The sequence below is a fragment of the Mercenaria mercenaria genome, chromosome 13 (genome assembly GCF_021730395.1).
Source record: "Mercenaria mercenaria strain notata chromosome 13, MADL_Memer_1, whole genome shotgun sequence".
Classification (NCBI taxonomy): Eukaryota; Metazoa; Mollusca; class Bivalvia; order Venerida; family Veneridae; genus Mercenaria; species Mercenaria mercenaria.
In genome coordinates, this window is record NC_069373.1 from 67,692,673 (window position 1) to 67,707,155 (window position 14,483).

Genomic DNA, 14,483 nt, shown 5'->3' on the forward strand with positions numbered 1-14,483 from the left:
TCATAGAGACTCGGTACCGCCTAACCATTTCCTCTCGAGACGGAGCTTTCCCATCTGTGAAAGAATCATCTAATGTCTTCTAAGGAACGCTCTCCCTGACTACATCCGGTCATCGACAAAACAACTACACGTTATCACTCAACGGTGTTATTGCAACATTGGTGTCTTTCCTTTCCTTTGTTTTTTTGTTGTTTTTTTTTTTCATTTATATAAAGTTTAATTTTCAAAAGAATACATATTCAATACAGAAATATTCGTCCGATGAAATCGCCTTCGACAAAAAGACAACACGCCTCTCTGTGCGACCGTTTCGAAAGTATCATGGAAATTAAGTATCTCCGTGATAAGCTAGAATAACAATTATTCAATCCTTCTTAACTCAGTATTGTGTTTATGCCATACCCTGCCTTTTATATGTAGAACGAACCTTGGTCATGTAAGGGTAACGCACTAGCCCATTGTAGTCATCAATTTCTATTTTCAAACGAAGAGTTCAGCAGAAGTGAATAATGAAAAAAAAATATGATTGCGTATAATTATTTTGAATTCTTTTTCCCCAAATCTATTAATCGCAATGAAATTGCATGTATCTTATTTATTTCGACAACATTCACTCAGACTACTTGTTCAGACCACAACAGATATTCTCATTTTGGTATGCGCATGTGTCGGGAACGTAAACACTAAATTTTCACCGCTCCTCCCCTAATTTAGATCTAATACATTGCCATTTGTTTCACAGAATCTTATCATACTTTCTAGTTTGGTTTGGCAAAATCTAAAACAAGAGCACCACAATGTATCAATATACGCCCGAAGGTGTGACCTTTGACCCCTCAGTGTGACATTGACCTTGAAGCGTGTCATCCGAAACATGCGCTCTGCACGTCGTCTCAATTCGGTGAACATTTGTGCCAAGTGTCTTTAAAATCCTTCAAGCGGTTCAAGAGTTATAGAGCGGACACGAAACAAAGTCATATGACCTTTGACCCACTAAGTGTGACCTTGACCTTGAAGCGAGTCATCTAAAACATTCGCTGTGCACATTTTCTCGATATGGCGAACATTTGTGTTAAGTTTCTTCGAAATCCTTCAAGGGGTTAAAGAGCTACAGAGCGGACATGAAATTGCCTACGGACGGACGAACAGACGGACACCGGCGTCATAACATAATACCTCCTTTCAGGCGTATAAAAAGCCAAATACTAACAAAATTTGTAACCAGGCGGTGGATAAGATTGTTCAGATTAAAAGCAGTGCTTTCGGGTTTCCGCCATTCTTTTTTTTTCCAAACATGAAAAGTGTCCGTCCAAAATACCTAAATACTGGACGGGTCATTGGGCTACAAAACATAATAGTAATTAGAGATATTACAGTATTCTTTTGAAGACTGATGTAAGTAACTTCTACTTCTTTCCATAATCAAAATGCACATACGTGCCAAAAAAAAAAGACGTCAATATTTATTTATTTGCACTCAGCAAAAACGACTTTGATTGTCAGTAATAATAATTAAGGTTGAAATTACTTCATTTAGTATGCAAAACTTGCTATTTATGGTATAGCGTCTTGTATTTCCTGTCTCTAATGAATTCTAATTTACATTGTCACGTGAATGAAGATCATATTCAGATGAAGAGATATAAAGCAGCTGTGTCGAATACTAGAGATATTTGTTCCCATTTATTCTAATAATAAGTTTTGAATACAGTGATAATGAATTGTTACAGCAGTAAAGTTTGTGCTGTCTGTACATTACCAAATAAAAGTCCATCATGTTTGTTTAATTTCCCTAATTAAACCGAATTTATTTTAGTTTTTGTAACAATACGAAATTGTCTCTAAACGTCACTTGAAGGTGAGAAAATTAATGCAAAACTAGTCGATCTGATGCCCATTGGGAAAGATTTCAAAAAGGTGTGCATAGTTGAAGTTTATAAAACTGAAACTGCTTTATTTGATTAAACGCCTAATTTTACACATAGTATATTCACCGGCGTTGTACATTAAATTATACCAGATTTATATAGCGCCTTTACATAGTACAAATGCAGCCACACAGGGCGCATAATTCATCCTCTACTAGTACAGACACAGATCGATCTGACCAGAGGGACAGAGTGAGACAAAGCTCCCACGACAGAGAGATCAGAAATCATATACAGGCTTATCCGGCTAACTTAGCCTAGCTCGTTTCGAATAGACAGCCTGGTTCTTTAACGTGCCCAGTGTATAGCACTGATACACGCAAGGATTGCCTGGGTTCCTGACCAGTACACCTCTAGTTGGGTGGGAAACACTGAAAAGCGTTTCTGAAAATTCCCGAGTAGCTGCCGGGGATCGAACCCCGACCTCAGGATTGGAAGGCCAGTGTGCAAACTGTTTATGAAACTAGGTTGCGACAAGACATGACGCTAGTCATCTGACATTTATAAAGGAAATGTTACTCTCTTGGTGAAACTCAAAGAATGATGAGTTTGTCTTGTAGACAGCTAATTCTACTTAACTGCATCATACATAATTTCACCACATGTTACGTACGGGCAAATAAAACTGGCAACAGGTTGTATAAATATATCGCTATCGTATTCGTCTAGCTGTGTTTGAACGTGGCGGAACCAGTTCTGTAAATATGCATGGGATCGAGCCGAAGACTCTTCTGAACATAGGAAAGAATTGTTTGGTCAAGCTGTGCAAATTATTGATGTTATTTGGACACGAACAATTCTGACACCGATGAAGAACTAGCCTAGAACAACACACGTAAAAATAGACGGCCCTTTTAAGGGCCAAAGAATTGTTCCGTAAGTAGCTCTCCTCAGATTGTCATTGTTTGGTTATGAAATAACTGAATAAATATATGACTTATTTCCAAGTTTAATAGCATTTTTAAAGGACAAAACCGAAGCATGAAAACTATTTCTTCTAGCAAGCATACATTTCGAAGGCTTAGCATAAGTTTAGTCACAAATACGTTTTTATCTGACGTTTTAGTAATACCCGAAGGTAATGCATAATGTAAAGTACGATTTAACATAAAGCTATAGCTTAAGTTTAGTAACATTTTACTGGAATGGACGCAACGTAAACAAACACTACCCCTCTTTTAAAAATAGTTATTTCGTTTGTCTACTTGTACCAAAACTATTGTACGGAGTCTCTTAGATTACAGAAAAAAATATATCTTGTTTTGTTTCATGGAGTTAAAAATTCGTTACATGACGTAACCTTATCATTTATGTCACTTACATGGCTCCAACTTATTGACGAATATTTTGAAAATCTTAATTATACTATACATTTTGCAAGAAGTACGAGCAGAAATTAAATATCTATGATACGCATGTTTAAGGCTGAATTGGATCATTATAACACAAACATATCTGACGACTTTCACCATTTGAAACGGGAGGTATTATTGAAAAAAAAGTGTCAGTTAATTAAACAACTTTTATGAAAACAGTAACTCATTTTTAGAGCGTTTCTTTTATGCTTAACCTTCGAAATGCATGCTTGCAAGAAGAAACAGTTTTCATGCTCCGGTTTTGTCATTTAAGTAATACATCAATACTCTTGTACAACCTCAAATATAAAATCTGTAATGATGCTAGAACGATTCGTTAAACAAAAAAGACTGAAACAGTGTGTTATTATGGAATTCTTTGTGTGTCACAATTATTACATTATATAGCGTCAAATATCATAGAAAGCGCAGACAAAACAGGAAAATATTTGCTGGAAGATGTCAAGGAAGTAGACAGTATTGTTTGGTATCGTGTTAGAATTGAAATAAAATATGTCAAACAGTGGCTCGCTTGATTAAAATCATTTTCGTTCACTTGCGTATTATCATATAATACTCCAAAATAGTTTTATTCAATGACAAAATCAATGTGTTGGATATATTGTTTCTTAAAAAATTATCTCATTTACATGAAAACTGCAGAGTAGATGTAAATAAGTTTATAAAAACTTACCCTTTTCCCCCGAGAATAGCTGTGTATAAGAATGGATTGAGTGCAGAGCTGAATGGTTAAATGGATACCACTATCCAAGCGTACATATCTCCAGGAATGGGATACCCAGTAGAAGCTGCTACCAATTTATGATTGGAAATTCACAAAAATAAGAGAAAAAAGAATGGATGAAAAAATATTAATGCATATTGTTGCACAAGTTAAAGCATACCAAAAGTTCCTTCTAGGGCGCATCTTTATAAATATATAATGATCATCTTGTAAAATTTTGGTTGCAAAGTCTGTTTTATACTGCCAAAAATGTCAAGTAGGTGTTTATGCTAGTTATTATTTAACATAAATTGTTAAATCCAACAACAAATTAAATCTGTTACCACTTTCAGTTGATTAAATACGGCAATAAGACATTGACCCGGTCAATCCGTTATGATTCGATGCGTGAATTTGTTACACATAATTAGAGGGTCGCAATGGGGTTTGTTTTCACATATTAACCAAGCATTTGAAGATAACGATAATATTTAGTTGTGTACATGTAAATCTGTTTGTACATATGTTATGTTCTTCAAGAATGAAGGAAATAAAAGAATCAGTCAACCATCCTCGGGTTTAGTAATATGTAATCCATGGACGCGTTCAGTCAGAGAGTCGCCTCAATTAGGAAAGAATAGTTTTAACGTCTTAGGTTATTTCTAAGGTCGCGGAGTTTGACTGGCCAGCTTGTAATGACAACAGCTTTCGATATCAGTAGCTCAGTCAAGTGTGACTAACCAAACTATAATATTCCTTCTCAAGAGAGGGAATAATAGTCGCTAAAAATGTTAACCCAAAAAGTTGAATTTAAATGTCGAATTAGAATTAGAACTCGAGATAACCTTTCGTGAGATAATTCCTCGTTCTGGTTGTTCAGAACATATTGAAATGTCAGAAGTAATATACTGATACCACTATTGATTTTTGTCAAGTATACTAGAATCTATGAATATGTAGAGTTACGGAATAAAAAAAACACGTGATGAAAATATTAGGAACAGTATAGCAGACAAATATCTATATCATCACAGCACATAATTTCTAACAAACCTTCATTATTGAGCCTAGATCACTCTGTGATTGATCCAAGTATCTCAATAAGTTTGTACAAATGAAAATACTGCAAAAGTGCTTGCCTTAAAAATTACGATATCATTACTCATGTGTCAAAGATATTTACAAAAGAAACGAATACAAAATAAACAATTCATGAAATTCATTGTAGAAACGTTCATTCAAATCAACAATTTTATCTTTTCCTATCAAATCTTAAATTTTCGCTTGAACACAAAGTCCACGATATCTCGTAAGAGAAACGTAATAAAAACTTACGATTGTAATCGTGGAAAAAACAAATATAGGTCCAACAGGAAAAGCCACATTCAAAGAACGCAGCTGCCCATTCATGCTTCATATGGAATTATGGGTACGTGTAAATGTATACACATTTACAAGGCTGAGCATAATGTATGTGAAATGGGTAAACAAAAATGATTTCAATTAAAACACAGAGAGGAACAATACTGGGCACAGATTTGGAAAAGTCAATGAAAAAATCACACACACACACACACAAGGGAGTTTAAACTAGTTTACTGGCGCAGATCCTCACTTTTTAACTCGTAAACACTTATTATAATAATTCTCCTAAAGGTCCTACAGGTTGTTCTCTATTTTCATAGCAGAAACACATTGTAAAATACAAATATGCTAATGTAAATATATATTTATTAATCAAGACCCTATGGATCCTTAAAGGTAAGTACTAATTAAATTTCAGAAGCTAGGGCACCAATAGGAACACCGTTAAGGGAAAGCAATCCGTCCCTTGATTTAATTGTAATGGGCTTAGCACTAATTATGTTGCGTGTCTTAGAACATTAGACCATAACCATTTCAAACAAAATGTTTGACAATTTTTAATAAATAACAGTTGGAATTGGCTATGCCTGTAAACGTTACGAAGTTTGTATATTACCACTTCATACATATCAATAAGTAATAAGGAATCGGCAATAATATACATTTTCAATTGCATGCGAATTACTAACCCATTACTCCTGTAAAGAACCAGTGGTATTATAAAAGTTTAGTTGCATGTGAATTACTTACCCACTATTCCGATAAGAAACTAACTGCGATATATATTCACTTGCATGTGGATTACGTATTCCAATAGAGAACCATCATTTATACATTTTCAGTAATTACGTTTGAATAATTTATTTTCACATTTTAAATAACATATTGATAACTTACCCATTACTCCAACAAGGAACTTATCAGAAGAAGCTGGTTGTTGCGCAAGAATTAAGTTTCGAGCCACTCGAAGGTCTCTATCTCTCGACGTCTTGCAAATATTTTTCATGCTCTTTGACTTCCGCAGCACGATAAAAATTGACAACCAGAATAAAGGTGAAGAAATTGCGACAACAAATGTTGATACGGGATACCCCTGATTGTCGATTGCTAGTAAGCGGAAGTGCGATAGAGACTCACAATCTGGAGTAAAAAGCTACAAAAGATTATAGGAGCAACCGCCAAACCGAATGCAATAACCTATGAAATCAGTGAACATAATTAATGAGCCTGTTTGTTAGAAAATCTTATCTGTCCAAATGGAGACTTAAACACGAGCAGCCTGTCTATTGTGATTAAGCAGACAAATATTTTGCTAGCTTCTGTCGAAACAAAGGACAGTATTCCGGCGACCGGGCACTATACACTGTTCCTCCATTAATTGCCCATGATTATTGTATCTGGAAGGTAAAAAGTAGAAAATAATAAGTACGATATCAAGGATTAACTGTTATGAATGGTGTCATAAATTGCTGAAATTTACAAAAATACAATGTAGCGTGAAGAATGTTCTCAATAAAGGTTTCAATCTCCAGCCACCGGCGAGTCCTTCAGTATTGCTCAAAGTATGCACAAAGATATTGATAAAAAGACGTACGGAACAGGCCAATAAAATTGAAACTGTAATCGTTGCAGAGACTTTCAAATAAATAGCATTGACGAAAAATGCTCCTAATGTTTCAGACACATCACCTTTTCCGGAAAACAGAATCTGCCACAGCAATTATTATGAAGAAAACGCCCATTATGAAATCGGAAACAGCTTATATCCTCACAAATATTCCATGTGCAATTTTAAATCTTCCTCTATCGAAGATTAGACGATATAAGATAGATCCTATATTCCCGAGCAATGCTGACGTCTCAACAAGCCAAGGCATGGTCGAAAGAACTGTAAGGCATACAAGATCCTCGCAGGATGAAAATTCGTCCTTTGGTGTGTAACAGTTCTCTTCAAATACATAATTTGGACGGCTGTAACAATATTTTAATGTTGGTGTTTGTAAAAGAACACCAGTAAAAATGTTTTTGTTAAATAGAATATTTTTGCCATCAAAATGAATGTTTTCTACAGAGAGGCCACTAAAACCTAATTCTGCAAGTTCTTGTAAGGTTTAATTCGGATGCGTGAATGTGTAAAAGCCATTTGTCTTGACAGTTTTGATATTGCATTTTGAAAAAGTCAGGTTAATCTTAAACTGAGTTTTTGAGAAGACAGTACGTTTGTCAGGTCTTTATTTTCGCTTAAAATCTGCACTCCTTATGTTTGTAGGCATAATTTCAATATCTGGAAGATTTAAAAATGATGAATGGCGATTCATTTCTATAAATTGTGCAATTTGTAACATTGGAAGTGGCTGGCTGAAAAAGCAAATATGTAAGAACATGTATCAGAATCTATTAAGATATGAATACATAGGGAATGCTGACAACTGGTTATCGCAGTCCTTCAGACGCACTATGAACATGATGTATTTCATATCTAAATGACAGTTGCTCAAAACGCGATTGACAGCTTTGTGTTCTCTTTCATTTACATTATTTTAATTCATCAAGTGTTCCATAACGCATTTTGTTCGAACAAAAAATTTAAAGGACAAAAAATGGTAACGTTATATTTATGAAAATATATTTTAGTATTTTCTTATAAATTAAATTCCTTTCGAAGCATTGTTTTTTTTTACAAAACGTTTCTTTGCAAACAATGATACATATATATAGATTTCTCTCTTATTCTCTCTTCTTCTTAGGACTTTCTCTCGTTCTGTCCATCTGATCAGAATGCTCTGTATCGTAGATGTCGTAGAATATGAATTAAACAAGCAGAGCGACTACATTTGTATGTTAAGCACCTTTGAATGTATTTATCATGAAAGCATGCTACACGACTGGTATAATGCATGTAATAAGAATGATGATGATGATGATTATGATGATGATGATGATGATGGTATTTTTATATGAAAGGACAGTCTGGACTCGGTGTTTAACAAATTTAGAAAAGACACACCTGTAGGCGAGTCACTTTAAAATGTCCCTGAAGGAAGATTTGCACGTTTGATAAGCCGGAAGTGATGAAGTAACGTCATTTATCCGGAAAACGTAGAATAAAGCCTGGATTCGGCGTATGAAAATGAAATTAATTTTAAAAATTAATGGCGTTAAGATATAAAGTTAAGATATGATATTAAAACATTTGACACGATAAATAATTCAAAATAATGTCTTAAAATCAGCTTGAAATATGCGGATCACTTTAATCATGGGCAAATACCTCAAAAAGAAGCAAACTGACCTATACATTTTATTTCACAATACTATAGACTACATGTTTATTTACAATTATGAGAAATGCCTTTAAAATCTTCATTGTAGAAAGATTTCGGTTCGCGAAAATGTTATTTAAATTGTGATTTTCCCATAGATCCCATTATGAAAACTTGCATGAGGTCCAAATTTTATAAATCAGTCTTGAAAAATATTAAGCACACGATCTTCCCTTTTTTGTTTGCTGAATTTTCTAAGTATATTTTGAACGTTTGAAAAGTCAGGATTTAATCAAATTCGACATTGTAGAAAAAAAAATGACCCGAACGAGCAGAACTACCTCAATAACGTCGTTTATCTTACCTTGACATTTATATCCAACTGATGATAAAATATTCCATCTCCGTATATTGACATTGTTTATCTTTGACAAACTTGTACTTGTCTTGCGAATGAAATTCAATATTAATATTTCGCATGACTCGTTAAATTCGAAAGTATGGAGATTGTGAGATATTAGAAAACATATTATAAGCTGTTTCCGACAATTTCATACTGTCCACGATAAAAGCAATACCATTAATATTGTATACACAATTAACGAAATTGCTTACATACGTTTTATAATTACACATTAATTTTCCCTATAGCCTGGTAAGGTACAACATGTTCCTCCCTCATTCCTTACGCCATATGTTCAATGGAATTTATGGCTGATGCATTTTGTATTTTAGTAGCCGTATTACACTTCCACTTGTATAAAATTTGTTTGCCAGGCATTGAGCTTTCCCTTTCTCGAGACGAGTCCTCAATCAGAATTTTAACTTCCATTTTCATTGTTTGACCAAACTGAAAGAAACACTTTGTAAATAACAATAAGGAACAATTATAGTGTATGATTTGTTAAACAAATCGAAACAAAACAAAAACAGATATGAAGCATAGGCCGACTATTGCGTCCTACAAACAGCGTTATAACTGTCTTTATATCGCCTTTTACAAGTTTCTTACATTTCTACTGGTCAGTACACGTCACATGCAGACAGAATATATTCCCTGCTAGTACTTTTCCAATACCACTAAATCTGGCTTTTCTTTATTTCATATTTATTTCATATTAAATCCACTTACTTTATAAAAGCTTTAGGATATTTTATAGCATATCAGAATCTAAGAGACTTATATTCCCACAAAGAACTATATCGCTACTATAGAAAAACAAAAAGAAAAAAGGGTGCTAACTTTTATATAAGAAAACTACAGGTCGTTAATACAACCCGCTGAAATTACTCTTTCGCGCTTCTTTAAATTCGTTGTCCCTTTCCGAGACATAGAATTCTTACGCAGCCATTTTTCCTAGCATGCGATAGGAACATGCCGATAAAATACTGAAACGCGACAGATAAAAACCGCATCGCTGGCGTAATTGAATCAAGTCAGATTATCAGCTCCAGCTATAGACATCGTTTCCGAGAGTAAATATCGTTAGTTTAAGTTCGTGATTTTAGTCGTATCTTGCGTAAGAAGCGGAAATATAAGAACAATAACTCTGTATGGGAGACACAGCCGTGTTTTAAGTTAAATCATCGTAAAGCAAGGGGATTTACATATTTTACAACAGTTTGTTGTAGGATCGTGCAAGACAAAGGACTTAACAGGATGCGGGATGAAAGCCGAAGTTTCAAGACATTTCGGACATCGTGAAATCTGATGCTTTTCGAAAGGATTGAACATAAAGGTTTTTTTGTGTTTCTGATCAAACCAGTTTATAACCTGTATAAAGGAGCTTTTGTCCTTTGTGATTCAGTCAAAATACAGTCCACTGTGCATTTGATGGCTGGTTTTAAACAACTATAAACAAAACATGATGACCAAACGAATGATTTCCAGCTTCGCTCTCGCCTGACTTGGATATCCTCGACAGCGTATATCCCGTATCCTGTCACTAACAAGCAGTATAACTTAGATTACCCAAAATAATATTTTCCTATAGACATCGATACAGTTTAGTTCATACGACAACTGCACAGTTTTAATGAGTCATCCAGTAGCCACTAGCAAAGCTGGAATCTATATCAGAGTTAGATGTCTTAATTATAAAATATTGTTTTACAAGGTATTGGTCCAGTCTTACAAACATCGTCGTTTAGGAAATTTTGCAGTTATAAGGATCTTAAATGTCTGCTTATTATTTTCAAAATCCCGAGAGACATCATGGAATTTAAAAACGAGTCTTAGCGAGGACTTTTATTCAAGCTGGACCTAGGGCTGAGGTTTGAGAAAGGATTAACACCTGCCTTACTAAGGTAACGATGCTAGTTAATTTGTCTTGCTTACCGTTACTACAGTTATAAATTTTAAAAAAAACGCTTATACACTATGACGTCAAAATATGACGTTTAATTATGACGTTAATATGCGCGTATGAAGCTTGTCTGTTCCGTAGGTTAAAGGTTTCTCATAAATATTGTTTTAGACGGGCTCATTATTCAAAAATCATGCCCAAGATGGATCGCCTTAATGGTCATAATTAAAAAATTATGGCGTGAGAGGTGTTGCACATTTCATTATCTCTCATGAACAGACTCAATCAAACCAATTCTGCTATTATTATTCTTGGTTACATTCTTTGCTTCCAAAGGATCTTTTGACAGATTTTATTAACTATCACAACAGCAATCTGTAAGTGCCGTGTGGCGGCTGTAAAAAGTCTCCCCGTACTTAGAGTCAGTGTTGTTACATTTTCTGGTCTTTTAGGATCATGGAGTCCATTCAACATATGTGTAATAGAGTTCCGTTTAAGCTGGTGCTAGGGGGCGTGAGAGGTTTTGCACATTTCATTACCTCTCATGAACAGACTCAGTGAAACCGAGTCTGCTATTATTATTCTTGGTTGCTTTCTTTGCTTCCAAATGATCTTTTTACAGATTTTATTGTTCACAACGGCTGTAACACATTTCATCATTCGAAATATCCCCTAGTGTCTTTTGTGTGACCCCCCAGTTACACCTGAAACCATGACCTCCAGGTTGAGCAGGAGACACTTATATCACAAGACCGCTGCTCGCTGCATTTGTTTTTAGATTTTAGATATGTATCTAATAATTTTAGTCTACTTCACACTTGACTTAGCTTTCGCAGAAGCGGTGGTTCAAACACCGTGGAGGATTCATCGCAGAAACGATGGATAAATATGGACGGTGAATGTATTTCCACTGTCATTGGTAAGTTTACTAGTTTATTTTATTCCTCACATTTGGCTGGAAACAAAAAGTGAAACAGGAGCCCACATATGTACTCAGCCACACAAACTTGTTCATAACAATTCTTTGCCATTAATGTAAACACTTTTGATGAGGGGCGGCTGATTTTGTACAACTTTGATTAAAATGGTAGACTTTTTGTACAAAACGACCCCTGATTACGTTTGCATCATAGTGTAAGTATGACACTATCAGACAACAAATATTTATTCGTGATCAGCGAACTTTCAATGCAGATGCATAAAATAATTGACCAAAAAAAAATAAGACTGCGTCCGATTCCTTTAATTATTGAACTATTGAACTTACCCGTGCGTCGGCATTAGTCTATGTCGGTGTCCCGATTTGGTTCAGTTTTTACCAATCTTGGAAATGGATTAAATTGCCCACTGTTATTTACAGTGATGAAGTAACGTACCCTGAACAGCTTTTATAACTCTATTTTGCATTTTAGGACAAATTGAAATTTTCAAAGAACTTGACTAGTTTTGTTAAAATAGTCCTCATTGGTCAATGTGCAAAGATAATGAAGTTGCACATCAATATTTTAACCAATGGAATTGCACGGAAAGAGGTTTATGTGAGCTCCCACCAAGGAACCACACCCTTAACCAATAGCCAGTCAATACCAGTGATTACGGGTCAAAATGTAACTTTTATAAATGAGTCGGAAATAAGACACCCTCTCCTCAACTACAGAAAAGCCAGTACTAGTACAACATGTCTCTTTTCAAACAGAACCTGAATCAGAAAAAAAAACTGAAGAAACATGCTTAAAACAAGTTCATGTGAGAAGTGGATCTAAATATGAAAATAGCAAAAACTAAAAATGGTTAACGAGATCGCCAGACTTATGAAGGAGAATAATGATCTGAAGCGAAAACAGCTACAGCTTGAACAGCAAATAAAAAAATAACACACCAAAAAATGCAAACAGATCTTAAAGAAACAACCGCAAAATATTTGAGACTTGAAGAGGAAAACACCACACTATGCAAAAAATAAAAAACCACCACAGATGAAGCAGAAACGTTTGGTTGAGGAATTAATGCAAAGGCCATCAAACGATGACCAAATGAGCACAATAAAGGAAGAAATCAGAGAATTAAGATAGGACATACTTAATGGGCTACAAAATGTAACAACCCGTGTACAACAGGCTGATCCTAGAGAGACTTTACACAGAATTCAACTAAACAAAGATCAACACTTGAAGGACTTACTTCAGATACTGAACATACAGACAAAAATCAGTTGATTAAATTAACAACATCCAATGACTCAACAAAACAAAAAAGTTCACGAAAAATGACTTGAACATGCATTCTATTCTATTAGTGACCATTTTCCTGTTTGTCTGACAAGAAAAGTAATGAATAATGCAGAAAAAGGTGATTGTCCTAAAGTTATTAACTACAGAAATCTTAAAAACTTCAACGAAACAAGGTTTTAGGAAGATTTAACCAATCAGGCCTGGAATGTCATTGATATACTTATTTGATGATCCTAATGATGCTCTTGATTATATCCATAGCACATTTCTTACAGGAACAGGAAAACTTTTGACAATGGCTTTGACTATTGACTGCATTTGTAAGCAATTTATGTGTATTCAAGTTACTGCTCCACATAAAATACATATTTGTGAGCCACAATGATTCTATTTGAAGGGTAGATCTAGATAAGCCTTCAAGTGACTTTAAAACATTGTGGTAAATGCTCGATCAGGGTAGGTTCCTGAATACCAAGGCAAAAACCTGGTGTATGTGAGCTTCGCTATGTACGAGGTACGTTCTCGTTTATTTTGTATTAGGTAAACCAGTTTCTGTATTGTAAAATATCCATACGAGTGCAATATAAATAATTATGTCCAAGTTATGTTTCTAAAAACAAGAATAATCAGTCAAACCGGTAGTGCACAGTCTTAATAAATATATAACACTGAGAGTGTTTCTTTCAGGTTCTGAGAGATAATCTAACATCAATTAGTACCAGAGTATATGATAACTAGGTATCTATAAATACTGCATCTATCTATAAATACTGCATGACACCCTTGCGAGTATTTTATGCAGGTGCGCGTCAGTGCATAAGAGTTTAAAAGCAGGAATGTACAGGAGAATTAAAGTAATACATAAAGTATTTGTGAGAATTTGAGAAAAAGCTGATAGTGCTAATAAAAAGGCGAAATGTACAGTAAAAGGATTAAAAACAGCCTGGTCACTCAGAAGTCCTGGCCCAGTTTGGTTACCCCTTGCCTAAACTGTCCAGGGTAGGTGCTTGAGCAATGTCAGCCGGCAAAGAATTCCAGAGAATGATGGTAGCCGGGTAGAAAGAGAACTTGTAATAATTACAGGGTGTTTGAATTTGCCGGAAAGATTGGGAATGCATGTATCTAGTGAGCCGGGTAGGAGGTAAAATATAAGATGGCATTGGCACTGCAACCAGTCCATGGACAATCTTGTAAAACATCAGTAGCCTGGCATCATTTCTTCTGTTTGCAAGGGAACGCCACCCTAATTTCTTTAACATGTGTGTGACACTGCTGTAATTTGAATAGTCACTGGTGACCCATCGAGCGGCC